Genomic DNA, 17,964 nt, shown 5'->3' on the forward strand with positions numbered 1-17,964 from the left:
CCCAACACAGGCAAGTAATCAGAAAACACTCACCAAATGCATACATGCTTGTCTGTGAGACAAGGTAACCTGGCTCCATTCCTAATCCTCAAATGAGTCTTGAGTGAGTGCCCCTCTGTGCCTCAGTTTCCCTTTTGGAAAAAAGAACTGACGCCAGCCCTGCCCACTTCCTGATCCCTCCATGGCCACTCCTCAATGAATGTTACTGTCACACAAGTGCTCCTAAAGAAAACCATCAGGAAAGTTCACAACAGGGAATCCAGATGAGGCTTTGAGGGAGTTCTTGGTATCATTCTCACAACTTTTCTGTGAGTTTTAAATCAATCCAAGATAAACAGTTAAAAATGAAAACAGCAAACATTAAAAAAGAAAGCAAATCAGATTTTAGTACGCATCCAGAAATGATCTAGGAATTAAGTGTTCTGTGGCAAATAATTTAACCGTGGGTAGACACCATCCACATCATTGGAACAGACTAGCAGTGATTTTTAAACCATTTGTCTTTAGGTGGGGAGCCCACATTCCTCCCAGCCTGGCCCCAACCTCACCCTGGCCACCATGGCCCCTGGGGGACACTGTGGTCCTGGCTCAATCTGTGCTCCCAGCTTCAGCCTCCCTTCTGTAGAGGTGACAAAACCGAGGCCTCCAGAAGTTGTGTGATATGCTCAGGTTTGCACAACTGGATGGTGGCTGAGCTGGGGTTTGAACCCAATCTGACCTCTGAGCTGCTCTCTTACCACTAGGCTGTAGAGGCACCTCCCTGTTCCATCACACACTCGACTACCATTCATCTCCCTGCTCCACTTCATGAGTCTCCTGACAGCTCACTGACTCTCAGAAGCAACGGTTCTGCCCCTCCTGCTTTCCTACCCCCACACTTCTCAGTTCTCAGTCACTGCTGTCCCCAGTGCCCAACACAGGCAAGTAATCAGAAGACACTCCCCGAATCAGCCAACTTCCCCCGAACATCACTCTCAGAAACGTGGGTCCCCCGCGTGCACTGCCCTTGTCCTGCCATCAGCCAGCTCTCTGCAGGCACAGTGGACATGAATGCAGAGTCCCTGATGACTCCCAACCGCAGGGCCCCAAAGGCCTGGGGCACCATGTGGGTTGCTGTTCAGAGCTCTGAAGCCATGGAAAACAGCTCTCCTCTTCTCCAGCCATGGTTCTATCCCATCGCAGGAGGGCCTGGCAGTGGGGGCAGCCTCAGGGCTCAGCAAGCAGAAAGCAAGCTGGTGTTATGCATGAGCTGGCACCTTATGGGCTGTGGCTTGAAGCAAGATCCGGACCAAAGGGATCAGTCACCCGTGGAAGCTGAGTGGGGAAGGAAGAAGGCAGGCTTCCAGCTTCCAGAGTACATTGAGCCAGATTTGGGACTTTTCTTGGCATGAGACTGAGGACAGTTCGGGGACCAGGTGCTGATGCCTCTCTGCCCTGCTAGATCTCAGGAGGCTACAGGGGCACTAGGCAGAAACACAAGGGGCACCAGGCACGCTACGGGAGGCTGAGGTGAAACACTGGCCACCGCTGGGGTCACTGCCCTCCGGTGGGCGACTGTCTGAAATCTGGACTCTGATTGAGGAGGAAGTGAGGTGGACACTTTTGATGCTGGTGGTAGCTCCCTACTGAGTGGCTGTCCATCTTCCCAGCCAGACTGTCACTCCTTGGGGCAAGGCCTGCATCTGATTTCTCTCCAGGCCCCCACTGCCCAGCTCTGGGTAGAACATATAGGGGCTTAGGAAGAACTGGTTTGGGTTTTTCAGGAACAAGAGGGAGGCTAGACTCATGCAGCCTCAAAGGACACGGAGACCTTGACCGGACAGCTGCTGAGCTCCTCCCCTTGCTTCCAAGCCCTCCTCCTCCAAGAAGCCTTCCCTGATCCTCCAAGTCAGAGCTGCTTCCCTGTTCCAGGCTCCCACAGCCCCCTGTGTTTATGCCACTCAGAGCTGCAGCACCCAATATGGTCATGGGCCACCTCTGTTGCTGACTTGTGAATGTCCAAAGGGTGGAAATGAACAGATCTGGAGCACCTGCTGTGTGCTGCTCTGGGTACCTTCCATCAGCTTTCCACAGCTGGGTATAGAGCCTCCAGGCAGGCCAGAGCATCTGAAGTCCAGGCCAGGAAGGCACAAGGGCTGGGGCTCATAATTGGTGGAAGGAGGGGGTAGGGCAAGTGAGGTGGATCTGCTCCTTCCCATCCTGGGATGGCCCAGGGGTAATGAGACAAACAGCACAGGCTGGCCCCTGGGCTGTGCATCTAGTCCTGGCCAGATGCTCTAAGTGGCAAGCAGGGCCTCTGAGCTGGCCCCTGGGCTGTGCATCTAGTCCTGGCCAGATGCTCTAAGTGGCAAGCAGGGCCTCTGAGCTGGCCCCTGGGCTGCCTCTGATTTTTCAGATGGGGCAGCGGAGGCTTTGGGAAGGTAGGACCGTCCCCTTCTTCCCCTTCCCAGCATGATGTGAGCTGGTGAGGAGGCAGCAGGAACCCAGAGCCCTTCCCCACTGCCCAGGCTAATCAATCAGCCCATGGGGCCCTGCTTCCTGTCCCCAGCCAGGTACCATGACCAGAAATTTAAAGGGCCATGAGACCAAAGCAAGAGTGGGTCCAGGTGAGGGAAGTCTCAACCACCGCTGAATGGGGTGTGAGGGGGCTCTCTCTCAGGGTTCACAGAGTGTGATCCTGAGATGCACAGCCTTCCACAATGCCAAAGCTAGGTGCAAACAGCTCAGTGAGAACACTATTCCTACCATACCTCAGATGTTCCAGAGCCCAGTCCCACTCACAATGAACACATCTGAGCCCCCAGCAGCCCTGGGTGGGAGGAGGCCTGATGTGTTACCTCCTTGGACTGATGAGCTGCCCAGATGCCCCCAGCTCAGAAGGGGCAGAGCAGTCAGAGATGCTGAGCATTCAGTCTTCCTGAGGCCAGGTATCACTCTGCCTTTCCAAAGAGGACAAGGCTCTTGGCTCCCCTGCCCCCATCCAAACAATTCAGCCACACAGCCAGTTTGCTGCAGATCCTGTTGATAACACCCAGTGACACTTGATTCGGCGCCTTCTGTCTGGGGCAGCTACCTTTCTGGTAGCCCTCCAGGAGGTTGCCCTGTGCCCAGCATATCCTCATCACAAACAACCCTCAAGCCCCCTGCTCTGGGCTTCAGGGTGAGCCAGCCTCTGGATCTCAGTGTTCTTACCTATAAAATGGACACAGTGAACTAGCTGATCTGAAATGTCCTGATTCTTTTGCCTGCAATCAACTCTCAGAGCACCCTGGCTCCAGGCCATTCACTAACAATCAAACCTTCTCTTCCAGAAAGGGTGAGGAGGCCAGACTTCTTTGGCTCTCTAGGTTAGTATCTTTGCTTACAGTGAAAACCAGAAAACCAAGTGCACTGCCTCCTGATGGGAGCCCAGGAGAAATGCGTGGAGCGGGTGAGGATTATGGAAGGGGAAACTGAGGCCCCGAATTGTCCCTGCCGCCTGGCTGGGCATGGGCCAGGCGCCCCCCCCCCCTCCACCACCGCTGCCTCTCCACCGGGCCACACCAACGGCGACTCGACAGCCCTACCTGGCAGGTGCCCGGCTCGCGGGGCGGGCAGAGGATAGGGCGGGCACGGGGCGCGGGCTCCCTCAGGTGGACAGCGCCCAGCCGGGCCGAGCCGGGCCGGGGCGGCGGGTGCGGGGCGGCGGGCGCCGAGGGCAGCGGACAGCGCGCAGGGCAGCGAGAAGGCGCGGACTGGGCTCCACCCGCAGGAGAACAAACAGGTTTTCACCGGCGCCCAGTGCCTCGCCCCTCGCCCCTCCCCTCGGCCGGCCCCCTTCCTCTGCCCTCTCTTGGGGTAGGTAGATGCGCCTGGCACATTCCGCACATTCTCCCGCCAGTGTCCTCGGCCCGCCCGCCCCTTCCCAGCCCCGCCCCGCGGGGCTGCTGGAGAAATCAAGGCCGGGGCTCCCCACGCCGAGCCCAGAGCAAGCTCCAGAAGGCTCTGCCCCGGTGGAAAACTTCCAGGCAAATTCCTTCGGGCTTGCGGCCCTAGGCCGGGAGGTCTCCGCCACATGAAGGGCTCCGGCTGCCTATTGCGCCCCTGCCCGCACCCGACGCGATCTGGCCCCCACTCAGGGCCAATGACTTCCACAGATGCTGCGGGTTCATTCTGTTGAGAGCTACTGTTCCTAGATCCATTTTACAGATGAAAATCCCAGACAGGGGCGGGGAGGGGGGCCGAGGGGCCAGAGGCTGAGATCATACAGGAAGTCCCAGAGGCTGGGAAGGAGGAGAAGAAAGTGAGGGAGCCCGGCTCACCGGCGGCACGAGGGAAGTTCTCACCCTGGAAAGCCATGCTGGCAGCACCTTCTCAGCAAGCCGGGCCGCCTCACAGGTGACACATCCAGACCCCTAGGGCAGTGCAGTTTGATCACTGTCATTCATTCGTGCTTTTTGAGGACTTGTGTCATTGAATCATGCTTACTGAGTACTTGCTATGTGCAAGGCACGGGGCTAGGGGCTAGGAAGGAGGGAGCATCAAAAGAAGCCCCAGCCCTACCTGTGGGTCCAGGGAATGCCTCTGATACAAGAGACAGTTAAATCAGTCCAACAGAGGTATAGAGTTGGCCAAAAGTTGGCCTATCAGGATGACAGGCTCAAGTTTATATCCCAAATGGCCCGCCAATCTATAGACTTCTGTGCATGCCCACTGCCACCACCCTAGTCCAAGCCTGGGCTATGGGGCCAGCCTCCTTGCTGGTTTCCCTGCCTCTGGCCTTGCCTTCCTTTCCATCCAGTCTCCACACAGAAGTCAGTTTAGTAGTTTACATGCTTGCAACTCTTTTGATGGCTTCCCATTGCTCTCAGGATAAAAACCAAACTTTAAGAGAGCCCAAGGATAGGTGGCACCAACCTCTCTCTGCAGATCCAGCCACACTCCCTTCCTTCTGCCTTTCGAATATATCACAAGTCCTATCTCCTTGTGGCATTTGCTCCTGGCACTCAGACTCCCTAGAATATTCTTTGTCCCCTTGCCCTAGTCATACTCCAAACCTTCACTCAAGTGGCTGTAGATCCTTTTCTGACTGCATGGGCCACCCAGGCAAGTAGATTGCTTCCTTCCCATTTCCTCTGCTGACATTGATCTAGCATAGTGGACATCACCCTCTATTGTTCTAGATGGTGAGCTCCAGGAGGGCAGTGCCCCATCTGAGTCATCACTGGGGCATAGAGACAAGCACAAGGGGTCAGAGAGGAATTGCAGAAGGAGGGGATTGAAAGGTGATTGAAACTCTGGAATCTATCTTTATGTTCTCTTCCTGGGCTTTATCAGGCAGGAAGGAGGTGACCCTGTGTCTGTGTGACTATGTGTGTGAGGGTGGGGATGGGGGAATTGTATATAAAGTCACTTCGGTTCATCTGTCTCTTGCCAGTCAGCATTTTTCTGCTTCCAGTCTGGTGACCAGCATCTAATGCCTTCTCATCCCCCACCTTGGGCTGCTGGTGGCCATGGATTTGGCTTGGTGTCTGAACTCCTAAATATACCCACTATATGACCTAGGGTGTGTCACATCCCCTTTCTGGGCCCCCTTCCCTTTCAAAAACCCCTAGCCTAAAGATGTAGAATGTGGCGGGCACGGTGATGGGTTAGATGTAAGGGTGAGGAAGAGGGTGGCCCTTGCCTCCCAAGGCCACCAGTGGGAAAGGGCAATCTTGGTCCAGAGCCTTAAGTGTGGGTGGGCCAGCTAGAGAGCACAAGCAAGAGTGGGGTCCAAGGACACCAATGGCCACTCAGTGAGTGCTGTCCTGGATTGGGCTGCCCTGGCGCCTTGAGCTCTTCCCATGTCCCAGGTGATTCAGCCCTTGCCCAGCCTAAGAGACCAGCCTTTCCTCAACTCCTCCCTCCCTCCCAGACTGCCAGGCCCTGCAGCTGATCTCACCTACAAACGGGTTTGACTCGAATGGCAACTGCCTTGCCCTACCCTGCCCTGCCTTGCCCCCCTGTTCACTGCCCCAACAGAACCCCCACTCCTGCCAGGGCCCCCCCCCCCAGCCCTCTCAGCCAGGCTTCAAGGCCCCTGCCAACTTCATCAGCCTCTTCTTTGACCCTTTGTCCTCAGACACCTGGGCCCAGACACAGCAAGTGCTTTCATACCACTGAGCCTCTGCACAAGATGTCCCCTTGGTAGTGACCTTCTACCCACTCTCAGCCACAACACTGGCTTCTTCATGAACTTCACCTTAGCCTACAACTTGAGGGCCAAGACCCTGTGACTGTTGGCTGCCTCCAGACTGGGCTTTACCTCTGCCTGGCCTGAGTTTGGCCCTGTCCCTTTCTATTCTCAGCTCAAGCCTTTAACTAGGGTGGGCTTGAGAGTGGGGCCAGGCTGGGCTGTTTGGGGAGGCAAAAGGCCTGGAAGGTAGAGGCAGGAGAGGGTAGGTGAGAACCCCTCCGAAGCGGAGGGAGGTCACAGCCAATGAGCAGGCAAGAAGACAGATTATCTAGGAGACCAGGTTGAAGTAAGCAGACGAGTAGGGGGATATGTGGCTCTTTGGAAAGAACGGGCCAGCGGTGCTCCTAAGCTCTAGGGAGGCTCCAGGGCCGGGAACAAAACTCGGGCAAACCACTGTAGCCAAAGAGTTCCCAGGCTTGGGAGGGGGATAATGGGTGGGGTTCTGAAAGCTGTCAGGCCCCAAAGCCAACCCTCAAGCAGGGTGTCCTCATATTGGAGGGACCTGGAGACGAAGCACTGACCCAAACTCTGCCATTGTATAAATAGGGAAATAGGCCCAGGCAGGGATGGCATCTAGCTGGGGCCATACAGCCAGTCTGAGGCAGAGCTAGGACTAAAGCCAAGTCTTCAGTTACTCTGGATGGAGCCCCTGTCCAGCTAGGGTGCTCAGGTTCATGTGTGGGGAGGGCTGGGCTCCTGTTTGCGCCCTAATCCTCTTCTTCCCTCCCTCCTTCCAGTGCTCACCCTGCTGCCTCATCTTCCTAAGCTCTTCAACCAGTTTCCACTTGCTGAGTGACTCTGCCAGCTCCAAGCAGGATGGGTTGCCTGGGGGCAGGGGTCCCCAGGCATGGCTGCACCCACAGCAGCCCCTACGGAGCTCTGAGCCTGTAAGGCCAGACCTCTGAATCTGTAACCAGCTCTCCAGGTTCCTGGGAGCTGATCCAATCTGTCTGTGAGACCCTGCCTGCCCAGTCTTGCCCTTGGGGGAGGGGCCCACCCTGCCCTCGGCCTGTATTCCCAGCTAAGGGGCTGGTCCCCTTCCCTGGCACAAATGCATACTCTCACTCTCCAACTGTCCCCTTTGGGCCTCCTGTTCCCCACCACACTGCCACACCCTCCACCCACTCAGAGACCAGTCAGACCCAGTCCTGTCTTGGAGCAGCTCCCAGTCTGATGGGAAGGGCAGACCAGTTCAGTTCCAAGGGGCAGAATCCATGCCTTGGGATTTCTTGCTCTGTGGACAGTAGCCCCACCGGGAGCAGGGAGGTCAGGTCATGCAGGTCAGGTCAAGTTGACATCTCCCACCCCTACAGGCTGGACTCTCCACTGCCTTTTGAATCTACTATTTTGAATAAGTCCAGGAAACACTCTGCCATCAGTTTTGGCCTATGTGACCTGATGCCCCAGAACTCAGATTGCTTCTCATCTCTGGCTCTGAAGCAGCCCCAGGCCAGGCCTCCAGAGCACGAGTGCACAAGCTGAGCCAAGGCCTTGCTGGCAGATAATCCCTGAATGCCCTGAAGAATGGCTTTTTGCTGCTTTAAGAATCATCCACAGATCGGAAAAAGAATGTTCTAATTGGAAAACCTCCCCGCCATGGTTTTCCGGAGTTTTAGTACAGTTGGCCGGCAAGGAGGCTCCTGGGATGAGGAGGAAGGGAAGTCATGAGGAGGAGACAGTGGGCTCCCTGCCCAGTCCCCCCTCATCCCCAAGCTCAGCTACTCTGGGCGAGGGGCCATGCTGAGGGTCCCAGTGACCGGGGAATCTGGAAGCTGTCTGGCCTTGCTGGGAGCCCCTCCCCCAAGCCAGTCCCAAGCCCTGCCCCCTAGAAGCCATGCTGATGCCCCAGAAGCAGTCCAGGCTCCCAGGACCCACTCGAAAGACCGATTTCCACTGCATTGTGAGCACTGGCCCAGAAGAAAAAAGGTGTGGAAGCTACCACCTACTCAAAAAACGGGAAGGCCAGAGCTGGTGTTGGGGTGTGTGGAGTGCCTCTGACTTGACTGGTGCCCAGGGCTGGGAGACCTGGCAGAGGGGGATGCAGGCTGCAAGGGAAAACTGGCCTCTGAACAGCTAGATCTGTGGCAAGGATGGGAGCTCTCACTCAGGGACCCCGCTAAGCCTGGCCTGGCTAAACAACTGGCCAGCAGAGCTGAGGCCACAGCAACCTGATTTGTTCCTTTTGGTTAAGCATTGCCCTTGCACTTGGGAAATGCCCACCTGGGAAGGGGAAATGCAGTGGATCCTTGAAACTCTTTTACACAGGAGAGCCAGGTTACTGTGACTCACCTCTTTCAGGATGTATGCTTCTCTATTAGTCTTTTCTGGAAACCTCCCTGGACGCTTAGTTGACTTGATCTCCGCAAGGGGAACAGCCTTTGAGAGACTGGAGGGAAAAGTTCAGAGGCTGCCTGAGCAGGATCAAGGTGCTGCTGGCCAAAGCCCTCTTTGGTGGCAACTCACATCTTCTCAGCATAGGGGAAGGGTCTGGCTCTCATTACAAGGGATCAGAAAAGCCAGGATGTGGAGCATACCCGTCCCCTGTCCATTCTACTTGGCCCCAGTAACCTGTACCTGTACCTTGACCAAATGGCTCTAGGCTCCCTGGCATCGTGTCCTGCGCCCCTTCCCTTTCCTTCCCTTCCCTTCCCTTCCCTTCCCTTCCCTTCCTTCCCAACCTGCCCAAACGTGACTTTGAGGACTGCAGCTCCCTAAGCAGCACATTTCTCTAGAGCTTCACTGGCCATTAGAGTAGCCACTGGGTGCATGTGGCTATTTAAATTTAATTGATCACAATGAAATAAAATTGAAAATTCAGTTCCTCAGTCACAATAGCCACACTTCAAGTGTTCAATAGCCACATGTGGCTAGCAGCTCCTGTACAGATAGAACTTTCTGTGTTGGATGGTGCCACTCTAGGTGCTCCACTTCTCCTTAGAAGGAAGCTCTCCCCTACCTCCTTAACTGAAACAAGTCTTCCTGCAGCCCCACCCTGTGGAGGTTCTTTCTTCTCCCACACCCCATCTACCTCTAGATAGACTAGTCTGCCCTTGGATGAAAAGTTCTCCTTCACAGGTCAGGCCAACTGGTTTACACACCATTCAACCTTCAGGCAAGTCTTCGCACCTGGCTCATCCTGCTTTTCCACCCAGATCATTTGGATGTGAGTAATAAGTGTGTGACTTCAGCATCCGTGCCTGTGGACCATTCGTCAGCACCTTTCAGGCCTCCCAGTTCTTTGACCTTGACATCTCTGAAGACCCTGTCAATTCCACTGCAGCCACCTCTTCCAACAGGCACAGCCTGCATCCTGTCACCTCTGGAATCTTCCACTTTCTGACCCCTACCTCTTCTCTTTCCAACAGGCTTGTTCATCGACTTTCGAGGAAAGATAGCAACAACTATCTTTCCAGATCACAGGGACCTCCCACCCGTTTGCTCCTCTACCTTATCCCCATTCATTAGCCCTTTCCTCTGTTCACTTCTCTCCCTATACAGCTTAGAGACAATGGCCCATCACTTTGACAACTCTCTTGTCAACACCTGAATATCCTTTATTGCACTGTCCCTCTGACCTCCACTTGACATGGCATCAAATCTGGACAAATGTAGACATCTGCTTTCTTCATACCTTCCCCAAGACAATGATGGTGCTGGCACAGAATAGTATCAACACAAATTTCTGGATCTTACCCTTTCTCACATTCACAAGGACTCCCCTCTTTGTAATTATCCCTTTTCTCTTTTGCATCATTTGGAGCATTCCCATCAACATTAAAAAATAAAAGAAGAATCTCACTTAACCCACTCCCATCTCCAGTTCATGTCCCTTTTCTCTGCTCCTTACTGAGGAAATCTCTGTGAAAGAGATGTCTAGACTCATAGTCTCTACTTCTCCCACTGTCTCATAAACCCATTTCCATTAGGATTTCAACCCTAACACTCTCCTAAAATGTCAAGGTTACAAATGAACTCCATGTTGCCAAACCCAGTGCTCACGTCTCTGCCCTTGCTTTATTAACCTTTTAACCATAGTTGATCACACCTTCATTCCGGAAAAACATGCTGCTCTTGGCCTCCCTGACACTCCACTTATCTGGAGGTATTGAAGGTTAGGAGCACAGCTTCTGGAACTGGACTGTCTGGGTGCAAATCCTAGCTGTGCCAATTAGTAGCAGTGTGACCTTGGGCCAATTACTTGCCCTCTCTGGTTTCCATTTCTAACCTGTACAATAGAGGTGAGAATAGCAGCATCTGCCTCCTGGGGTTGTAAAGGTTGCATGGGAAGTACTAAAAATAGAGCTTCTATTCTTGGTATATATACATGGAAACATGTCAATGAAATCACCACATGGCTGTGGATGGGGTTTAGGACATGCTACCCTAAAACATGGCACCTTGGTATATTAAATATTAAGATGGAGTTTGAGAGAACAGCATAAGCAGGAAGCTTTCTGACCTTCCCCCTCTTCCTCTCCCCACGCTTACCCCCGAAGCAGATCGTAAGACCCTCATGTGAGAGATGCCCTCCCTATATACCCTGAGGAAAACAACATCCAAGGGGAAGGTGGACCCCAAGAAGTATCTGAACAAACAGGCCTTGCTAAGTTTCCCCGCAGTTTACTGCACTTAGCTCCAACTCTTTATCCTATCATATCTTTTCACAACTTTCCACTCTTCACCAAACCTGGTATGGAAACACTCAGGTTTAACCATTTCTTCAGGTCCTCTCTTCCTTAGGAAGGCTCCCATGTCACATAAAACTTTAAATAAGTGTGTATGTTTCTCTCTTGTTATTCTGTCTGTGTCAGTCTAATTTCTAGACCCAAAAAAGACCCTAAAAGGGTCAAGGAAATCTTTTTCCTCCCTTTCAATGTCTGAAGGTCAACTCAAGCTAAACATGTTCAAAGATTTATTATTTATTTATTTATTTATTTATTTATTTATTTATTTGAGAGAGAGAAAGAGAGCACAAGCAGGGGGAGTGGCAGGCAGAGGCAGGCTTTCCAGGTAGTGGGGAGCCCAATGTGGGGCTGGATCCCAGGACCCTGGGATCATGACCTGAGCTGAAAGCAGACGCTTCACCGACTGAGCCACCCAGGCTCCCGCAAACTAAACATGTTCAAACAAAGGTCCATGCCCTCCAAATCTCTCTTCTCTAAGTCTTCTTCATCTTCATCAGTGGCATTTTCCAGATGTGCCAGTCAAAGGATTAGGTAGCTAACTTGATTTTTCTTCCTTCCCTCATCTCTACATCCAACCAGTCAGTAGGTTCTGATTGCAGCTCTACTTTGAAAATATACCCACGGGGTGCCTGGGTAGCTCAGTCGTTAAGCGTCTGCCTTCGGCTCAGGTCATGATCCCAGGGTCCTGGGATCGAGCCCCACATCAGGCTCCCTGCTCTGGGGAGAGCCTCCTTCTTCCTCTCCCACTCCCCCTGCTTGTGTTCCCTCTCTCACTGTCTCTCTCTGTCAAATAAATAAATAAAATCCTAAAAAAAAAAAAAAATGAAAATATACCCAAACCCTGAGCATGTCTGCCCATTTCTACTGCCACCACCATGCTAGTCCAAGCCAGTGTCCTCACTCACCTCCTCCATGTCTCCCAGCTTCCACCCTTGCTCTACTCACAAGTCATCCAGAACCATGTCCCTGTATGCTGTCAGTCTGAGTGATAAGGTAACTCCATTCACCCAGCTGTCCAAGCTGGAAACTGGGGTGCCATTTGAGAATCCTCTTTCCTTCTGTCACTCCAAGACCCAGTTAAGTGTCTCTTCCTGGGCTGCCCTTCTGCCCCAGCACTCACTATTCTGTAAAGTCACTGTCTCCTGTCTCTCTCCTTCCTTCCTCCTGGATGTGGTAGGAAACACATCTCATGCTTGCCCACTCACCCAAGCACCTGGTATAGTGCCCAAGTGGGCACATAAGAAATATTTGCCAAATGAAGGAAGGGATAAAGGTTAATTTCAAATGCAATGTATGATCAGAGTGGCATTTCATATCAGTGGATTAAAAGTATATCATTCAATAGATGATGTTGGGATAACTGGCCATGTGGAAAAACAAGCTGGATTTCCTACCTCGCACTCCACACTGAAATAAACTCCAGATGGTTCAGAAATGTAATGTAAAAAAATTGAAACCATAAAAGTACTAGAAGGAATCCTGGGGTGTGGACGGCCTTTCTAAGTATGTCATGAAAACCAGAAATCACAAAAGAAAAGAGAGAGAAATTGAAAACTTCTGTATGGCAAAACCCACTAGAACTGTCATTAGACAAATGACAAATGAGGAAGACTTATTTGCTATTTGCACCACATATGACAGGGAAAGGCTTAATCTTCCTAAAATAAAAAAGGGCTCCTTTCAAAGCAAGCAATAGGAAAACAGGGGGCAAAGAAGGGAGCAAACAATTCACAAAAGAAGTTCATTAACATATGAAGGATATGCAAATGTAGTCAGAAATTCCAATCCCTCCCTCAGATATGGAAAAGTGAAAACAGGGTATAGGAAAATGGTCCCTCTCAGGCCCCAGGGGCCCTAGGGGTGAGAGTATTCATTGTTGCAACCTTTTTGGAATGGCCATCTAGAAATATATAACAAAATGAACAATGAAGACTCCCTTTGACCCAGCAATACTAACATTCAAAAATTCCTTTTATTATCTGATGTATATAATGGTGTATATGTATATATGTACATATGTACAATACTGCTCTGAACATATGTACATATGTGTACATATGTATATATGTAAATTATATAAAATGTGTTGCTGATAAACATCTATCCGCTAGCCAGCATCATATCTATGCCTTCTGTCCTCAGTCCTGGTACTCAGGATGACCTGTGCTGGTTTGGGATGAAAGGCCAACTTCTCTGCTTGTGCTCTTAATCCCATCTCCTGCCACCTACTCAGGAACATCCCGCTAACATTTCACCCTGTCTCTAGGGTCATCAATTATTTCCTCTTGGCTGGATCATTCTGATCAGCATGCGAATATGCTATAATTTTTCCCACCACAAAAAAGTTTTTTCTTGATCAAACCTTTCTCTTCAGCTACTCTCCATTTATTGCCCTTCTCCCCTTCTTCCCACACTCCCTGTGTCTGATTCCCTTCTAGCTCACTCCCAGCACTAAACACAGATGGCTCTTGCCAAAGCTACCCGTGCTTTCCATGTTGCCAAATTCAACGGTTTTCAGTTCTCGTTTTACCAGACATGTCAGCACCATTTGACACAAGAAACACTCCTTCTGGAAACACTTTCTCTTGGCTTCCAGCACACCTTACTCTCCTGGTTTCCCTTTTACTTCACTGGCTCCTTTTAAGTTTCCTTTGACCTCTTCCCATCACCCCTACCTTGTCAAACTTAACTTTGGAGGGACCCAGAACTCTCATGCCTTTAAACACCATCTGAAGGCTGATAACTCCCATATTTACATCTCCAACTCAAGGCTTTTCCCCTGAATTCCAGGTTCCTATATCACAAGACCTAGGCAGTATCGCCACTTAAATATCTATTAGGCATAGTGGCTTGGGCCGAAAACCTTGGTGTGATCTTTGACTCCTCACTTTCTCTCACTCTTCGCATCCAATCCATTAGGAAATCCTTCAGCCCCACCTTCTCCCACCTTCTCAATATATCCAGAAATCTGGCTACTTCTCATTTCTACCATTTGGTAGTTTCTAGTTGTTTTGCTGTTAAGAACAATACTGCTCTGAACATTCTTGTACACATCTGATCACACAGGCAAGAAATTCTCTATATGAGCTGTTCTCAAACTTTGGTGGACATCTGGAAGGCTTGTTAAAACCCAGAGTGCTCGACCTCACCCCCAGAGTTCCTGATTTGGTTTGGAATCCATCTGCATTTCTAACAAGATCTCACGTGATGCCGATGCTACTTGTTGGGGAAATTACACTTGGAGATCTATAGCTCTAGGGTATATTATACCCAGGAATGGAAATGCTGGGTCATAGGATACACACATGTTCTACCTGACAAGAGAACACTGATTTTTATTCCTATCAGCAGTGTGTGAGAGTGCCTAGTGTTTCACATCCTTGCCAACACTTGATGTTGTCGGATGTATTAGTATTGCCAAAGTAGTAGACACAAAGTGTTAGCTTTTTGTGGTTTTGCATTGTATTATTGGTATTTATCCTCAGGTGGCTATTGCATGGGATATTGGGGGGGTGGACAAAGTAGAAGTATATTTGTTGTAACATTGTTTATGATATGAAAAAACCAGTAGCAATCTAGATTTCCATCAATGGGTACTTTCAAAATTTACAACAGGATAATATATGACTGATCAAGATGATGATTATAGAGTCTCTAGTTATGGACATGGAAAATGCCTATAATATATTGTTAAACAAGAGGGGGAAAGCAGTTTACATAAGGTACATGACAGCATGTATAGTGTGATTTCATTTCTGTAAAACTGTTCAAAGGAATTGAGAAACACCTTGGAGAATGTTAATACTTGTTATCTTTAGGAGATGAATTTGGGGTTACCTTTACTTTGTTTTCTAAATTTTCTGTAATGTTGATTCTTTTTAAGTGTACGTATCTCCTTTTTCTTTAAAAGAGTGATTTTGAAAAAATACATTCTTAGATTTCTGTTTGTATATGACAGAAAGTATCTGGAGGTTTCACATGAAACTGATCAGAACCAGTGCTTCTTGGCAATGGGTTTGTGTGGGCCGAGTGGGAAGGTACTTTGAGTTTTCTCTTTATTCCATTCTGTACTCTTTGATTTTTATGACAGTGTATTACTTCAATAATAAAAAAAAAAACACTAATAAAAACAAAAAAGAAAAGAGAGCTATTCTTAACACCCAAGCCAGCCCTGCCAGCCCAGCCCAGCCCAGCCCAGCCCACCTAGCTCTGCTGAGGTTCCAAAGACTTCACAAGGAACCTACTTAAGTCGTGCCAGACCTCCTCTGGCCAGGGAGCTTTCAAGCTGTGGAGCCAGGGCCAGTTATTGGGCTGCCCAAGAAAGAGTTCCTCCTGCTTCTGGGTGCTGCCTTGAGCCAAAAGTAATGTGTCACCCCCATAAAGCCTGTGGCTGTGGGCTCCCCCACCCTCTGTGCTGGAAGGAGAGGCCAGCCCCCTAGAGGGCCCAGAGAGAAATCATTAACACAGCCAAGGAGATGACGGACTGTCAGAGGTGGGCAAGCTCCGATAATGAAAACCTGTGTCTCTAACAAAGCAGTTTTAAGTCTGTAAAGATCAGAGCTAGGAAGAAATAAATACTACAAAATCAGAAAGATGTAGAGATGGTGAACATGAACTCATTTACAGCACACTTGGATGGCAGAATCAGAAATCATCCTGAACTGAGAAAGAATTAATTTGACCTAAAACAAAGACTTCACAAAGGGCCTGGATCTACAATGGGACTGTCCACAGTTGTAGTTTCTTGAAAGCCACCAGAAGCGGATGCTTCCTCCTCACGGCAGCCCCTCTGAGCTCTGGGTGACTACCACGTCAACACATGTAGCTCAGTCCCTCCATGGGGTGTATCATGTGGTCGTCATGTGGTTTTCCTCTGTCTCCCCCACAGCCCACAAGCTCCAGAAGGCAAAGACCGGCTCCCATTCCTCTCCTGCCTCTTTGTAACAGGCATGGGGCCTAGCATACACTAAGTGCTCAGTAACTGTTGGGACAGTGGAACAGGATCATCTCCAATATAGAAAGAAAACAAAGGGGGGCCTGGGTGGCTCACTTGGTTAAGCGTCCAACTCTCGATCTTAGCTCACGTCTTGATTTCAGAGGTTGTAGGTTCAAGTCCCATGTTGGGCTCCATGCTGGGTGTGGAGCCTACATTAAAAGAAGAAAGAAGAAGAAAGAAAACAAAGATGCCATTTTGCAAACACCCAAGTTCCAAAACTCCAGGTAGACAGTCACAGCTGGATACCTCCCAACATCACTGCCCAATCTGCTCTGCCCCAGTATGCCCACCAAGCGGGTAACACAAGGGCTTGGCTCAAACTGCTGGGTTCTAGACCGAGATAGCCTCCTTTGACAAGTGGGTCCCTCTCCAGGGAGTGGCTTGTTGGAGGTGATGCTCTTGAATATATACTTTCTCCTTAATAAAACAGCCATACAAAACAAAAACTGAAATCCAGTGGTGGGACTTCATGGTGAGCACCCCCACCTCTACCAGCCTTTAGCTGTCCTTCCATGATTACATTTGGCCACTCTTAACATTTGTATGAGGATAATACTTGTTCACAAGTAGGAGCCCAGTAAGGACTTGGTGTGTTTTTAAAACAGGTTCAATTGTGTTTTAAAGTTCTTTTAAAAGTCATACATATTTGCTGTAAAATAACAAAATTGTATAGGATTGTATGAAGTCACCCCAGAAGGTGCTCCCTGAGCTTCATCCCTTAGCCCCTCTCCCCATGATACAGGACAGAGGGTAATGAATCCAGGGGCAGGTTTCATGTGGCAACACGTATGTTCTGAGTGCCTGCTTTGGGCCAGGCCCTGGTCCCAGGTGGCTCTGTCTGGTAGGGGATACAAAAGTGCCCAAGAGGCTTAAAGAGTCATTGAGTCCTGGAAGACTAGGGCAAGGATGTAGTGGGAGCCAGTGGGGAGAGGACAGAGGGATGTTTGGGAAAAATGGAAAGAATAGACTGGAGTGGAGCCTGGATGTGGCAGAGACCATACCCATTTAGAGCCTCAGGCCTCAGGAAGGAGGAGGCAGAGGTAGAAGGTGAAGTCATATCTTCCTAGGGTGGCTGAGACCTCCTTCAGGTCACAGGTCTTAGCTCCTGGCTGTGCCCACAGGGGACACAGAATGCTCTGTCAATTTTGCAAAAAGAGGGAAAGGAGAGGGAGAGAGGGAAGGAAGGAGCGAATGTCCTATTAGTGAAATGCCACCATCAGATCAAGGTTCTTTGCAGCGCATTCCCTATGTGTAAAAGTTGGACTCAACAGCAGTTTTTTTCAGGATGAATACATCTTTATTCATTTTTTATCTTTCCCTAGGGAAAAAGGCAGGGGAGGGAGAGAGGGTCAGCATGTGTTTCAAAATAATAGAAGGAAGAAAAAAAATGATAGAGGAGATAAGAATCTTAAATGCCATAAACCAACCCTAAATGGGGGTGGGTGAGAGAGGGGGCCCTCCTGCTGCATGAGCTTGGGAAAGAGGGGAGGGGATCGGGAAAATGGCACATGAAGTCAGAACTCCACATAAAGCTAAGTAAATGTGGACTCACATTCATTTGTCTTTTATTAGCTCATCTGTGGCTACTTTGATATACTTTCATCTCCCCTTTCCCTGGCTGCCACTCCCAGGTTTGACAAGGGAGACCCCCAGTAGCCCTCTCCTCCCTCAGTTTAGAGGGGTTAAACTGTTTGTTAGGCCTATGCACAAAGAGGATGTTTGTTGTTCATTAGAATAAGGAATGGGCTTAACCCGGAGGGAGTTTGGGCTACGAATGAGAAAGAGAGAGGGTGCCTACTTGCTTCAGTTATTTGGACTAATCTTTTACTTAGGAATTAGATTTATTCATGTGAAATAATTGAGGAAGGGAATGGGAAGGGAATGGGGTAGGAATTTAGGACTGCCTTTCTGAGGGGCACATAATAAACATGGCTTGAGAGATAGTGAGACTGAAGGGCCCATGTGACAGCCAAGTGGAGAAGATGAGCTGACAGCAGGATATTATGGGGCTGAGGCTCAGAAGGACTGTCCAGGGTGGAGGCCTGTTGGGGTAGAGGCAATTTTCA

General features: G+C 50.2%; 1 protein-coding gene across 1 annotated transcript in view; it reads right to left on the reverse strand.

Moving 5' to 3' along the window:
• ZNF185 (zinc finger protein 185 with LIM domain) overlaps positions 1–16,027 on the reverse strand; it is a 72,281-nt gene extending 56,254 nt beyond the window's left edge. The window contains exon 1 of the mRNA XM_035011603.1: positions 15,953–16,027. The gene's annotated coding sequence lies outside the window, so the exon portion shown is untranslated. The remainder of the gene's footprint in view (positions 1–15,952) is intronic.
• Positions 16,028–17,964: the final 1,937 nt, after the last annotated feature.

This window comes from Mirounga leonina, unplaced genomic scaffold (assembly GCF_011800145.1).
Source record: "Mirounga leonina isolate KUSES-001 unplaced genomic scaffold, KU_Mleo_1.0 Mir_101799, whole genome shotgun sequence".
NCBI classification, from domain to species: Eukaryota; Metazoa; Chordata; class Mammalia; order Carnivora; family Phocidae; genus Mirounga; species Mirounga leonina.